This window comes from Carassius gibelio, chromosome B24 (assembly GCF_023724105.1).
Source record: "Carassius gibelio isolate Cgi1373 ecotype wild population from Czech Republic chromosome B24, carGib1.2-hapl.c, whole genome shotgun sequence".
Taxonomy (NCBI): Eukaryota; Metazoa; Chordata; class Actinopteri; order Cypriniformes; family Cyprinidae; genus Carassius; species Carassius gibelio.
The window spans coordinates 5,991,497-6,004,846 of record NC_068419.1 but is presented as its reverse complement, the minus strand read 5'-3'; the positions used below and the strand labels follow the sequence as shown (position 1 = coordinate 6,004,846).

General features: G+C 36.4%; 1 long non-coding RNA gene across 1 annotated transcript; it reads left to right on the top strand.

Annotated features, from left to right (window-relative positions):
• The first annotated feature begins 330 nt into the window (after nt 1-330).
• LOC128013392 (uncharacterized) lies at nt 331-4,582 on the top strand. Its single transcript, XR_008183304.1, has 3 exons — nt 331-650; nt 2,478-2,592; nt 2,829-4,582. It is a non-coding gene; the product is annotated as an uncharacterized LOC128013392 (long non-coding RNA).
• The last annotated feature ends 8,768 nt before the right edge of the window (nt 4,583-13,350 follow it).

The window sequence follows — 13,350 nt, the reverse complement described above, 5'->3', positions numbered from 1 at the left end:
GGAAGAGGGGGGAGTCAGAGCCGAGGGCTCACGGTGCATGTAGCACATCAGATCTCCCTCAATTAATCCAACATTAGGTGCCTGGGATCCACGAGTCAGTGCTTTTGGAAAGCATGTGTGGCTCAAATCTAATTATTCTCTCCCTTTCTTTGAGCCAGAGAGGGTGGAGAGAGATAGAGAGAGAGAGACAGAGAGAGAGAGTGGCCATCCACGTAGCTGTAGATTTTGTTATGCTGTGATTTCTCTCTCTCTCCCTTGCTCGCCCGCTCACTCCGAACCCCCTTCTACCCCCACCTCCTCCTCTCTCTCACTCATTCTCCATCTCTCGCTCACACACACGCGCGCCAAACACTCTCTCTCTCCTCCTCTGCCTCTCTCTCTCAGTCTGTCTCTCCCTCCCTCAGCTTCACTCGCTCTTGTGCTGTAAGTTCATTCGCTGTGTCAAGCAACAACTGGCTCGGGAGTGGGCAGTGGGTTTTGATCCTTTTGTCAAGCATCCCCCCTGCAAGTGTGTACCGCGTCCACCTGCACACCGCGGGACTGGCCGCCTGGCTCTCTCTAACATCGCCGTACCATCCTGGGTTTATCACGATCCGGCATCCCACCTTGCTGAGATGGACGGCACAATGAGATGCTAAAGGTTTGACGGGGTAAGTCACATCTACATGTGAATGTCGGTCCAGTTCTTTTACATCTTTTTTTCATAAAATATTGATCGTTGTTTCAATAGTGTGTGTGTATTTTAGTTTTTTGCCGGTGTGGTCCACCACACCTCCTGATGCTTGTGTCAAGTGTCTTGTGGAATTACCATATTCATGGGCTCCATTCAATTAATTCGCAATCAGTAAAGGGTCCGGCTCGAAGTGTGTGTGTGTTTTTTTTTTTTTTTTTTTTTTTTTTTTTTTTAGTGTGGGGTGGAATAGCACAGATCGCTTGTGGAGAAAGGGAGGAGTGGAGAGAGGTTGGGAATACAGATATGTTCTTATTTTTTTGTCTCTAAACTGTTCCATTCTTAGAATTCCTTACAAATTGTAAATATAAAAAGTAAGTGAATGGGTTCTTGCATGAAGAGAGTAGAATAAAAAAATGTAAAATAAAAAATATGTATAATTTAAAAGGATATGGACCCATGGGAACTTTTGGTAAAGACAAACAAACCAAAAAAGCATAAAATCCATGCATAGAGGCCATTGATTAACTCCTGGAGTTCTGGGGGTTTAGAAGAGGGGTTGTGTGTGTGTGTCTTCAGAAATGGACAGAGAGAGTGAGAGCCCTGGGGCTATAGCACTGGGGGAGTGTGCCCTGCGTCAGGGTGGCTGTGTGTGTGTGTGTGTGTGAGGTGCGTCTGATGGTTTTGCAGACTGGGGGTCTGGAGAGCGAGTGAGCAGCCGGCTGCTACACTGCCGGTGTGCGCCCGTGCGGTGGCTTTTGTTGCGTTTGTGCTCGAGTCCAGCTTCTCCCTCTCCATCTGCCTCTGTTAGGTTCTCCTCCAGTTTCTTGTGCTGCCTTCTCTTTCTCTCTGTTGGATTTCGAGAGAATGATAGCTGATTGTGTTTTTCTCATTTTGTGAATGATTGGTGTAAAAAAGAGAAATCTGTCTGGGTAGGTATGTAGACTATAATTCAGTAGGTGATTTTTTTAGAGGTGTCATTTTTTAAATAAATAGTTTTGCATTAAATGGAAAAAAAACCCTGATAGGATAATATTTCTATTCTCAAAAAAAATACTTTTTTTTATAAAAAAAATTGTGACCTCGTGTTCAATTGATTAAAATTCTGTAATTCTGTAAATTAAGCACACATTATTTATAGGGGAATTATAACACAATACAATTTTGCAGGAAAATGAAATTACCATAAATAAGGCCTGTTGATAAAAAAATAAAAAAATAAAAATCTAAGCAAGTATTTTAAAACTTGGTATTTGTAAGCAAACCTTTCAAATAAAATAGAATTTTAAAACAATTACATTTATCAGCTGAATATCATCTTTATATATTAAAATTGTGAGTCCACATCAACACACATTGCTAAAATCACTGAATTATTCCTAATATTAGTAACCAAACGTTTACTACTAATGGATTTAATGGTTATCGAAATCAGACCTATTATATACAGAAATTCACAATTCTCTATATAACACCGTGCATTGACTACGCATTACAAGTTGCTTTTTTTCCGAAAAGAGGAAGGTTTCTCTCCTTGACTAATCACACAGTTTAGCCCCCACCCCTTTTTTTCCCCTCCCCATGTCATCCTCAAGTGGGGTATAGAGGGGGGCTGCCATGCTTCATTAGAGTCCATGTCTCCATATAGAATTCTCCTCACAATGCTAATGGACTGTTTGGCAAATTTTTTTCAATTTCTATATCATTTAGACAGATTAGATATTCAGCGTCTTATGAAGTGGACCATAATAGCATTTAGATCTCAAGCATCCTGCTCTATTTTAACCCCGGTGGTCTGTGTTTTTAGGCGAACCTGCTACTTTGGACTATCATCATCACCATCATCGGGATCATCGCAGTGGCAATGGGAGTCAGGACATGGATGCTAGCCGGAGGATCTCCGCAGGGTCCTTGCATCCCAGGTGAGTTTACGCTGTTGGGGGGGCGGGGCGCGGGTGGATAACTCATAACCCCCATACCCCACCTCCGCCCCATCCCCCACTCCTTCATTAAATGCACCTTTCCCCCAAATGGCCTTGTGAGAGCACAGATTGCTGGGAGGAAATAGCACCAAAAACAACAACAACAAAAAAACACATACCACATATTTCCTGAGGCGTTTACTGAACAAAAATGCATTGTTAATTTCTGTTTGCAGACGAGCCGTTGAGAAGCCCTTGCCTTGCGCTACAAAGCATCTTCAATCAATTGTTTTGAAAAGGCCTTTCCGTTTTCTGACGATGCCGGCGGTTCTGTTGTTTCTCTCTGTAAAGGACTCTCTTCGGTGACGGGTATTCTTGGGTGGATAATACGGCTCTCGTTGTTATTGCTTAAGAATACGCGTAGTCGAGGAGAGTCATGTCGGCGGCAACTGCAATGGACTAGAGAGAGCGTTGAATCCAGAAGGCCCACCTGCCTGCACGCACACATGCGTTTGCTAACGCCGAGGTTCACGCCCACATCCATTTATTGAGTCAGTGAAGCTGCATTTCCTGTTTGTGTGTGATGCTTGTGCTGTTGATTTATCCGGCTACTCCTGCTTTTCAGCCAGCGCAAAGGAAAAACTGTGTTTTTTATGATTCGCCGTCCTCACTCCAAAGGCTGTATATTGTACCGTCCCGGGCTGGGTTGTAGATGCAAATGTGTTCCATTTGTGTCATATATTCTTTTCTCAGGACCGCACACACACTCTACCTTTTTAATGCAAATTGATTTTGAAATGACATTTATCGTGCAGGGGTTCCATATGGTACTACGGGGGGGGATGGATGAAAAAAAAAAAAAGAATGGAATGTCCACGATGCCACTGACAGCTAAATTTATGCAGATTGTAAAGGAACACACTGCAGATAAACAGTTACCACAGCTTTAGATTGACCGCGGCGTGGCTTCCCGTGTAGGCACGCGTATATCATGAATATGTATTACGCGAGCATATGATGCTGCATTCTAACATCCATGAAATCCATTTAGGGAACCTAATAGGATCTACTTGACTTATGAAAGCTTATGATCAAATCTTATAAATATACATGAGATAGTTTTATGTAAAAAAAAAAAAAGGATTCTTTTGCTTTTTTATATAGATGTAGTTTGCATAAAAACGAAGAGACTGCATTCGGACTGGCTGTTGATGTATTGACATGGACGATTTGCAAATCTGCAAACATTTGAATTTGTTCTCCATTATCATTCGGCACATTTAAGTCATGCATTAGCATTTGAGATAGACTAAAGGCAACAATCAGCCCGCTCTGTCCTTGATCACTCTGTAATTATCATTCTTTCGGCTGTGTGTTTAAATGAGTAGAGAGAAAAGAGGTGTGGAGGAGGAATAATGTAATGTTTTACCACTAGGGGACCCACACAACTGAAAATCACAGCAGCTGGTTAACTTTTAAGTAATTTTTATATAATTTTAAGGTGTTTGAGGTTCAAAACTAATAGAAATATTTGGCTAGATGAATATAGCTTAGAACTAGATCTGTAAAAAATAATGTGATTGTCTTTTATTCTTAGCATGTACATTCAAAATGAATGGCGGCTCATTTATTCCTTTATTAATTTGTGCCGAACAGTGCCTTAGGAGTGACAGTTAGGTCACATGCAACCCTAACAATTATCTGTTATATTAGAATATTTTCCTGAATGTGAGATTAAAATGATTTTTTTAAACTAAAATATTTTACATCCATAGTTCTGATGTCATTTTTATTGATGCTGTTTAGTAAATACCTCGCTGTAAACTCCTCACACAGCTTAACTTCCATCTGTCTGCAGTTTATGACGTGATGAAATTATTCAGGCCTCTGCAGCTCGTCTTCATTTGTTCTTTATTGAAATTATTTTTATGTGCACATCATCTTTGTTCCTCCCTCTCCATATCATAAATAAAGCTTTATTTAAGGAAAATGATGATGCATTTGTATATTTTGTCCTTTTATATATTAAGAATCGGTTTTAAATGTTTTTTGCTTGGTCGTTTGACACCATTTAGCGCTCTTATCTTCTTGTTGTCTGAGCTTGTGGCATTCAACGGCTTGCAGTTTATTTCGCAAGACAAAATGTAACAGAAAACAGACATAATAGACGCCTTTCTGGTCATCATCACATTCTTTAGAATAAGAGTGAGATGTTTTAGTGACAGGACTCAGCGTCCATTACCCTATATTCTGATCATTCATAGGATCGATGCTTCTGTTTATGTCTCTGTTCTGCTCTCAGACATTTGAATTCACTCAGTTGCAAAAGACTTTAATTACAGAAACATTTTCTCTGCAGTGACTTTAATTAATTTTAAAGGATTTGAGATACTGACAAAAAGTGGAGCATGTTTGGCTACAATTTTATTAATAAAAAAGGCCATTTTGTCCCATCTAATGGAGGCCAAATTATGTAAGATTTATAAACCTTTAAAGTATGAATTATTAATTTATTCACATGACATGACTGCATTCTATAAAATAGATTAATTTCGTTTTTGGAGTAGCCTATTACAAAAAAATAAAAAAAATAAAACTTCTTTCTTTCAGTTGATAATATTTTGACTAATGGTTATTCATTCGACTTATTAGTTTACCCTTCATGGTTGTATGGGTTGGTATTTACACCCAGCACAAAGGCCTGATCCGCTGGGTTATGGTTTATAGGCTCAGCATTTTTCACCTCCTTTACAGGATTTTTCCTCATACATGATGTCATGATGTTCAATCATCCCCTGACTTCTCTCAAGACCATAATGCTTTTAACCACAAATAAGATCAGTGGCATTAATCAACTGGAAATGTGCTGTGTTAGCATACGGTTCCCTCAGTACAGGAAATAAAAGCTACATCAGCAGCCAAAAGTTCGGTAACACTAGATTGATTTTATTTATTTTTATTTATTTATTTTACCTGCATTTCGACTTTTTTCCTCCATTAATTAAACTTTTTGTCTTTTAATTATTAAACTGAGGAATATAGTGAGGAAGAAAAGTATTCAATGAATTTCCACAGTGTTGTTTGAAAAGCAGATTAAAGTTGGTTAACCACAAATGAAGAGTGGATTTTTTTTTTTTTTTTTAATTCTATAAAATTCTGATGTCAGGATTTTGTAATAATGCCATTTATTAGCTGAGAGAAAACATTTTTCAGTGTACACTCTTAAAAATAAAGGTTGTTTATTAGCATTGACGGTTTCATGAAGAACCTTTAAAAACCTTGGCACCTTTAAACTGCACAAAAGGTTCTTTACAATGGAAAAAGGCTCTGTAGATTATTTAAATACTCTTCATACAAAGAAAAAAATGGTTCTTTCTAGAAAAAGGTTATTATATGCATCACTACAAATCCCCCTTTGGACCTTTTGTTTTTATTAGTGCATGTGATCATTTAGTGATATGATTACAGTTGTTCCAAATAATTTTTTGAATTTGTAGGTGTGTTCAAATTTTTGTTTCTATAATTTCTAAACATTTTGATCTTTCAATCTCGAAAGCTCTCAAACGGACACCATTCCTACCTCTAAACCTCCCAATCTCAGGCCTGTTGAGTCTTACAGCTTGTCCATTTCTTAAAGAGAGCTGATTCAGGCCACTAAGCCTTGTTGCATTAATTACAGACCTGCTCTGTATTCCACCATACGCATGAAGCCGGTTATCATGTGTATCGTTTCAGAGATTAATTTCAGGCGGGAGGTGAAGCACGCTGAGCTAGTGAAGTCTAACTGGCAGATATCTTTAATAAGGTTACACTATGGATGGGCTTTAGGTTGGTTTAAATAGCCGCCTATGAAATGTACCCACATCATTGGCTCGCTGATACAGGCTTAGCAATCTATTTAAAAACCAATTTATTTCCACAGTATTGGAGCTGGCGCAGATTGAACGCCAGAGTGAGATCCTCCACTTCCAAATTCTCAGTGGACCCCTCTCATCCCATTCTGGTGCAATCGCTCTCTCTCTCTCTCTTCATCTCCTCCCCTTTATCGCTCCTCTCTTCACAAACTCTGGTGACTTATATTCCTCCAAGAGTGTTCAATAAAAACCCTTTTGGCCTGAAAAATCCCCAATGGTGTCAAAATCACTGACTATACTAGAAAACACAGTTAAGGGTTTTCACTGACAGTAGGAAATTAAATATTAGACACAGAAGGCGTTGGTTTGACTGGGTTTTGGAAGTGATTGCTCTGCAAAACAATTTTTATTTTTTTTATTTTTTTGTAATCAGGTTAATTTTTTTTTTTATTTGTTTCGGTTTTAAGGGTGTTCAATGCAAAAATAAATTTCTTTTCTTCTTATTTTGTTGTTTTCTAATTAGACAATCTTATCATCCTTAAGACCAGACATATTAACTTGAAGCAATATTGCATATGATATTTCGTGTCTTTTCAGATTGTTTTAAGGAATAATTCTAACAAACCAATGATTATCACAAAAACTGGGTAAGAAAAACAAACAAACAAAAAAATCCTAATATTGCCTACTATATATATATATATATATATATATATATATATATATATATATATATATATATATATATATATATATATATATATATATGTGTATGTATACATACATACACACACACTTCAAAAGTCTGAGATTGATAAGATTTTTTAATATCTATTTGAAAGGTTTTATGCTCACCAAGGCTGCATTTTTATACAATATACAATATACAGCAAAAAACAGAACTGTTATGAAATATTATGAATTAAAATATATGTTTTCTATTTGAATATATTTTTAAATGTATTTTATTTATGTGATGGCAAAGCTACATTTTCAGCATCATTACTCCAGTATTCAGTGTCCAACGATCCTTCAGAAATCACTCTGACATGCATATTTTCTTCTTAACAGTTGTTATTAAATATTGTTTTGGAAACTGATACTTTTTTAGAATTCGGAGTTCAAAAGTTTAAACGAAAAGCATTCATTTGTTACATTATAAATGTCCTGACTGAGAGTTTTGATCAGTTTACTGCATCCCTACGGAATAAAAGTATTTATTTGAGTCAACTCATTTTGAGGATATTGCTTTACTAAAATAACAAGGGAAATATTAGTTATATTACATAAAAGACAAAGACAAAAAAAATACTGATTAAGAATATTTTTCACAGTGTGTGTGGGCCTGTTCCAGCGGTGAAGAGAGCGATAATTGATTATTTCACCGTGCCGTACATTCATCTCCCTGCTCACACACAGCTCTGTAAACTCCTGTCTCTCCCCGGACGCACACGTAACGAGGGCCAGGCCTCCTGCTACCTCTGAGCTATCACCTCAGAGAGAGAGAGAGAGAGAGACTATGATTAATCAGATCTTCTAAATGCTGGATACCCCCCAGAGAGGCCCCTTCAGAGTGAAGCTCTTAGGTCCCCACCTCCCGTAAACGCAGGGCGTTCAATCTTCACGTAGAGCTTCATTGTCAAAAGCAAAGAGAGAAAAAAAATATCACACTTTCATTTTAGGTTCAAGCAGAGCGCAGGAAAGCATGTACTGTCTGCTCGCCTCAGTACAAATTCAGAGAGCACTCTGTGTTCAATAACCAGGCTCCTGCGCTCGCTGTCTGCCAGCGTTAGCAGTGCTAGTCCTCCTGTTTTGTCTCATGTTTCATTTCATTGTTTTTTGGTTTGTTTGTCTGTTTGTTGCATTCTGTCCAGTCTGGAAAGAGTGTCTTTGAAAATAATCAGAAGATTTGTCCTCCATTAAATTCTTTTTTTCTTTTTCTTTTTTTTTTAAGAAGCCAAAAGCATTGCCACTCTTATTCATGCCATTAAAAAAAAGATGAAACAACAACAACAACAACAAAAAAAACATATTGAAAAAACACTAACAAAAAAACATTTTTTTTTTGTGAAAAAAAGATCATGCTTTTTTTATACTCGCTGTTACAATTGTATGAAGCATAGATAGATATCTGATTAAAAAATAATCTGTTTAAAAGAGTTGTTTGTGAATCAGACTACACTGTTTGTGCTTTTGCGTTTTTTTTATTTTTATTTTTTGGTTTAAAATAGTCATTCGTTTATGAAATGAACTTGTGCTTGTGAAGTAGTGTATGAATTTGATTCACAAAAAAAAAAAAAGAATCATTTTGTGGTGAATCAGTTGTATGTTATTGCATGCAGCCTGTGAGCAGAAATCAAGAACTTTTTCTTGCTATTAATTCACGATACCAATCCTTGTCGTATTATTACATTCAATTAAGACTGCAAACTCTGGTAAAATATGAATCTATTTTAATCTTTTAAGCCCTGGCTTTAGAAAACAGCACAGAAAACGCTCAAATAAAAAGACTGATCATGGGATTTTAAGATTTGCTATTTAGAGGAGATCAAAATCACAATGTACCCACACATCCTATAAATATCGTAAATAAGAATCTGAAATATTTCTCATACATCACAATGTTTCTTATTACCAAAACTATTTTATTTTGCGTAGGATTGTTTTGTTGTTGTGCAGGAGCAGCAGAACATCACCCTTCAGAATAGAGCTTACAGCTACCTCATGTAACGTGACGTTTCATTGATACATATTTAATGCAAATACAATTGCTCTTGAATGGTCTCTCCACTGTCCCTCTTGCTGCTCCGACCAAAGGCAACAATGCACACTGGTGTGTCATTCACATGCTAAACAGGGGCATCCAGGCACTTGTCCCCAGACTTACTAATCTATTGAGTCCCAAGACACAACCTTTCCTCCACGGCGAATAAATGTGTGAGCAGCAGCACCATCTGCAAATACCAACAGGAGAATATCAAGTATTCTTTGAGGCTGTATTAGACCCGCTTTGAAGGTGAAAGAGAAAGAGAGAGGGGCTGGGATTTTTTCCCCCTGGTATTCTCAAGGTTCTGTGATAAGCGACTGACTGTGATATCCGGCTGTCTGTCGGAATGATCTTCACTGGACTCCGAGGTGTTATTCTGAACGTCTGTCCTCCATCTGACCCTGCGAGATCTCGCTCTGTCTGCGCTCGTCCCTTCTATCGGTACTTTAATCGTTATTCTGTCGCCTTTTATGTTCCCACAGTTCTCAAATAATTAAAGGAGATTTGAATAAATAGAACATCATGAATGATCAAACAGTTTGCCAATGTGAAAGCACATATTTGCATTTCATTTTTTAACACCTCTTTGCCCTAGATTTTAGTCCTTCGCTATTATATTTAATTTATGCATGGATGAATGGACAGAAAATGTGCGGAAAGATAGAGATATAAATGGAGAGATAAGAGATATTCAGAGATAAATGGATGGATGGACACTAGATAGATAGATAGATAGATAGATAGATAGATAGATAGATAGATAGATAGATAGATAGATAGATAGATAGATAGATAGATAGATAGATAGATAGATAGATAGATAGATAGAAATTGTATATAGATATAAATATGGATGGATGATGCAAAATGTATAGATAGACAGACAGACAGACAGACAGAGACATAGATAGATAGATAGATAGATAGATAGATAGATAGATAGATAGATAGATAGATAGATAGATAGATAGATAGATAGATAGATAGATAGATAGATAGATAGATAGATAGATAGATAGATAGATAGATAGATAGATAGATAGATAGATAGAAAATGTACTGTATATAGATGGATGGATGTATAGATAATCCAAGATGGACAGATGGATGGATGATGCAAGATAGATAGATAGATGGATGGATGGATGGATGGATGGATGGATAGAAAATGTACTGTATATAGATGGATGGATAACGGAATATGGATGGATGGATGAAGCAAGATAGATAGATAGATAGATAGATAGATAGATAGATAGATAGATAGATAGATAGATAGATAGATAGATAGATAGATAGATAGATAGATAGATAGATAGATAGATAGATAGATAGATAGATAGATAGATAGAAAATGTACTGTATATAGATGGATGGATGTATAGATAATGCAAGATGGACAGATGGATGGATGATGCAAGATAGATAGATAGATAGATGGATGGATGGATGGATGGATAGAAAATATACTGTATATAGATGGATGGATAACAGAATATGGATGGATGGATGAAGCAAGATAGATAGATAGATAGATAGATAGATAGATAGATAGATAGATAGATAGATAGATAGATAGATAGATAGATAGATAGATAGATAGATAGATAGATAGATAGATAGATAGATAGATAGATAGATAGATAGATAGATAGATAGAAAATGTACTGTATATAGATGGATGGATGTATAGATAATGCAAGATGGACGGATGGATGATGCAAGATAGATAGATAGATAGATAGATAGATAGATAGATAGATAGATAGATAGATAGATAGATAGATAGATAGATAGATAGATAGATAGATAGATAGATGGACAGACATATGGAAGATGGACAGACAATTAAATAAGGGAACAAGTAAATAAGGGAAAGACAAAAAAAATTGTGGATACTTTTTTTTGTTGAACCCTCTTCATCCTGGTCTTATTTTATGGAATATAATGTAACAGTCACTTGGAACTCTCTTTGGTCTCTCAGACTCAGGATGGTTTACAGTGTGTTGTGTGTTTTGGTCTACTCTGCTGACAAGAGACTGTCACTGTGACTCTTAACTTCAGAATGAACACTAATAGCAGCCTCTCTCTCTCTCCCTCGCTGCTTCCACCCTGACCCCTTCCCTCATCCTTCCTTTCTCTCTCTCTCTCGATCTAAATCTATCTCTATTTCTCAGCCTAATCTCTGCAAGTCCATGCGTGAGTCATGCTGTCTGCCCACCCCATCCCAGCGCTGGACAGAGACAGTGGGAAGCACTTAATGACGGCCTTGTTTAGAAATTCATTATTGATGAAGCCTGTTTTCTCTGACAGAGGCATTATGGGGGTTGATTTTCCCTCTTCTGAAAGACCACGTGTCCACACAGCCAACCCCACATCTGATTCAAATAAAAGATCAGCCTCCATTTATAATCACACATGAAATCAAAAATTTAACCTATAAATATTCCTTTATGTTCCATGTAATGTCCAACTGTGTGTTCATGATTCATCATTGTGCATATTAATCTAAAGAGTGATTTTTAATGACTCAACTATTGTTATTTGGAAAAAAAAAAATGCACACAGTACTTTTTATTGTAAAGAACAAATGTGTGCTTTTCTCAACATTAAACATCTTTATCTCTTTAAGAATTTAATATTTTCTGGTAATGTAACCAAGGCCGCATGGGCAGGAAATACAGTAAAAACCAATATGTCTTATATTATATACAGCTTCGTTTTCAATTTTAAGTTGAATATTAGTTGTATTGCAGAAGTCAAATATATATTTCTACACAAACATATAACATATTTATATGTGTGTGTGTGTACAATGTACTATATACACATTATCCTTCCATGTATACTTCCATTATTGCCCTGGGGAAAATATTCAGTTCACTGAGCATACGCTGACCTTTTGTGACCTTTTTTGGCATATACATTTTTCCAATATATAGTATAACAGAAAAGTTAACAGAAAAGGGTAACAGAAAATATATTTAAGTATTGTTTTAGCCGACATTCATATCAGCTTACAAAATGTATGCAATTACAAGATATACAACATGCATTTAAATTATTCTGGTTTACAATTATTTTATTTTAAATATTATTTTTATTACTTATTTATCAGTTATGAAAGTTTTAAATTAGATGCTTGAAATAAATGCTACAAAATCACTGCAAGAGAAAACACACATTTGTGTAATTGGATTGAGAACCTTTTAGACTGTGATAACAAGCATGTGCGTCAGTGTTCCGTGTTCCATTAAAAGTCATAATCGCAGACAAGCACTCGATCATAATAAGAGCATGACAATCCGACATGCCACTCTCTCCCAGGTTAAACAGCAGCAGATGGAGATTGTCTCTGGCTTCGTTTGTGAGCAGAATTAATTAGCAGTCACAGCAGCTGACACATCAGTTTTACACTGACCTGCAATTAAGAATAACACTTCTTTTTGGAGTGTGTGCATAGAACGGCCGTTCCATTGGCAACAGCCCGTGCTGCTTGATTTGTAATTAAAGTTTCTTTGGTCTCTGAGGCGTTATGGGACTAAAGTGTACACCTCGGGAACCCGCGAAGCTCCCAGGCAAATTTTCATAACTGATACCTTTATTCCACATAATAGCTTTGTTCTGAAATCGAGTGAGTTGCTGTCTACACAGCCAGCTGCCTTCAAAAGGGACATCCTAACTGATTAAATGGGAAAATGGGGAAAACAAAAGGTCTTGAAAAGCATTTGTTTTAAATTTGATCTTAACTTGAGTGGCGCATCGTGTGCGAGCTGCTGCAAAAGACAAACATGTCTTTATAGCATGTTTTTACACAGAAAAACAATAGAAAAGTAGGAATGGAATAAATAATTCTTAATTCTTTGTTGAAAATGGGCTTCCATACTATTTGTATCAACACTTTTTTTTATTAATTAATTTTTTTTTGAATATAAGTAAATATAATAAAATATTCAATTTTATTTAATAGAATATAAGTATATTTAGGCTTTAATCAGCATTTCTATACCCTATAATAAAAAAAAATGTTTACACCAATCTTCTTGAGGTCCATTCTAGGATTGTTTTTTCTGCTCGTGCAATTTTACATTCTGTTCAAAAGCTTGAATTTTCAAGTTCAAGAGAATGGCACATTCA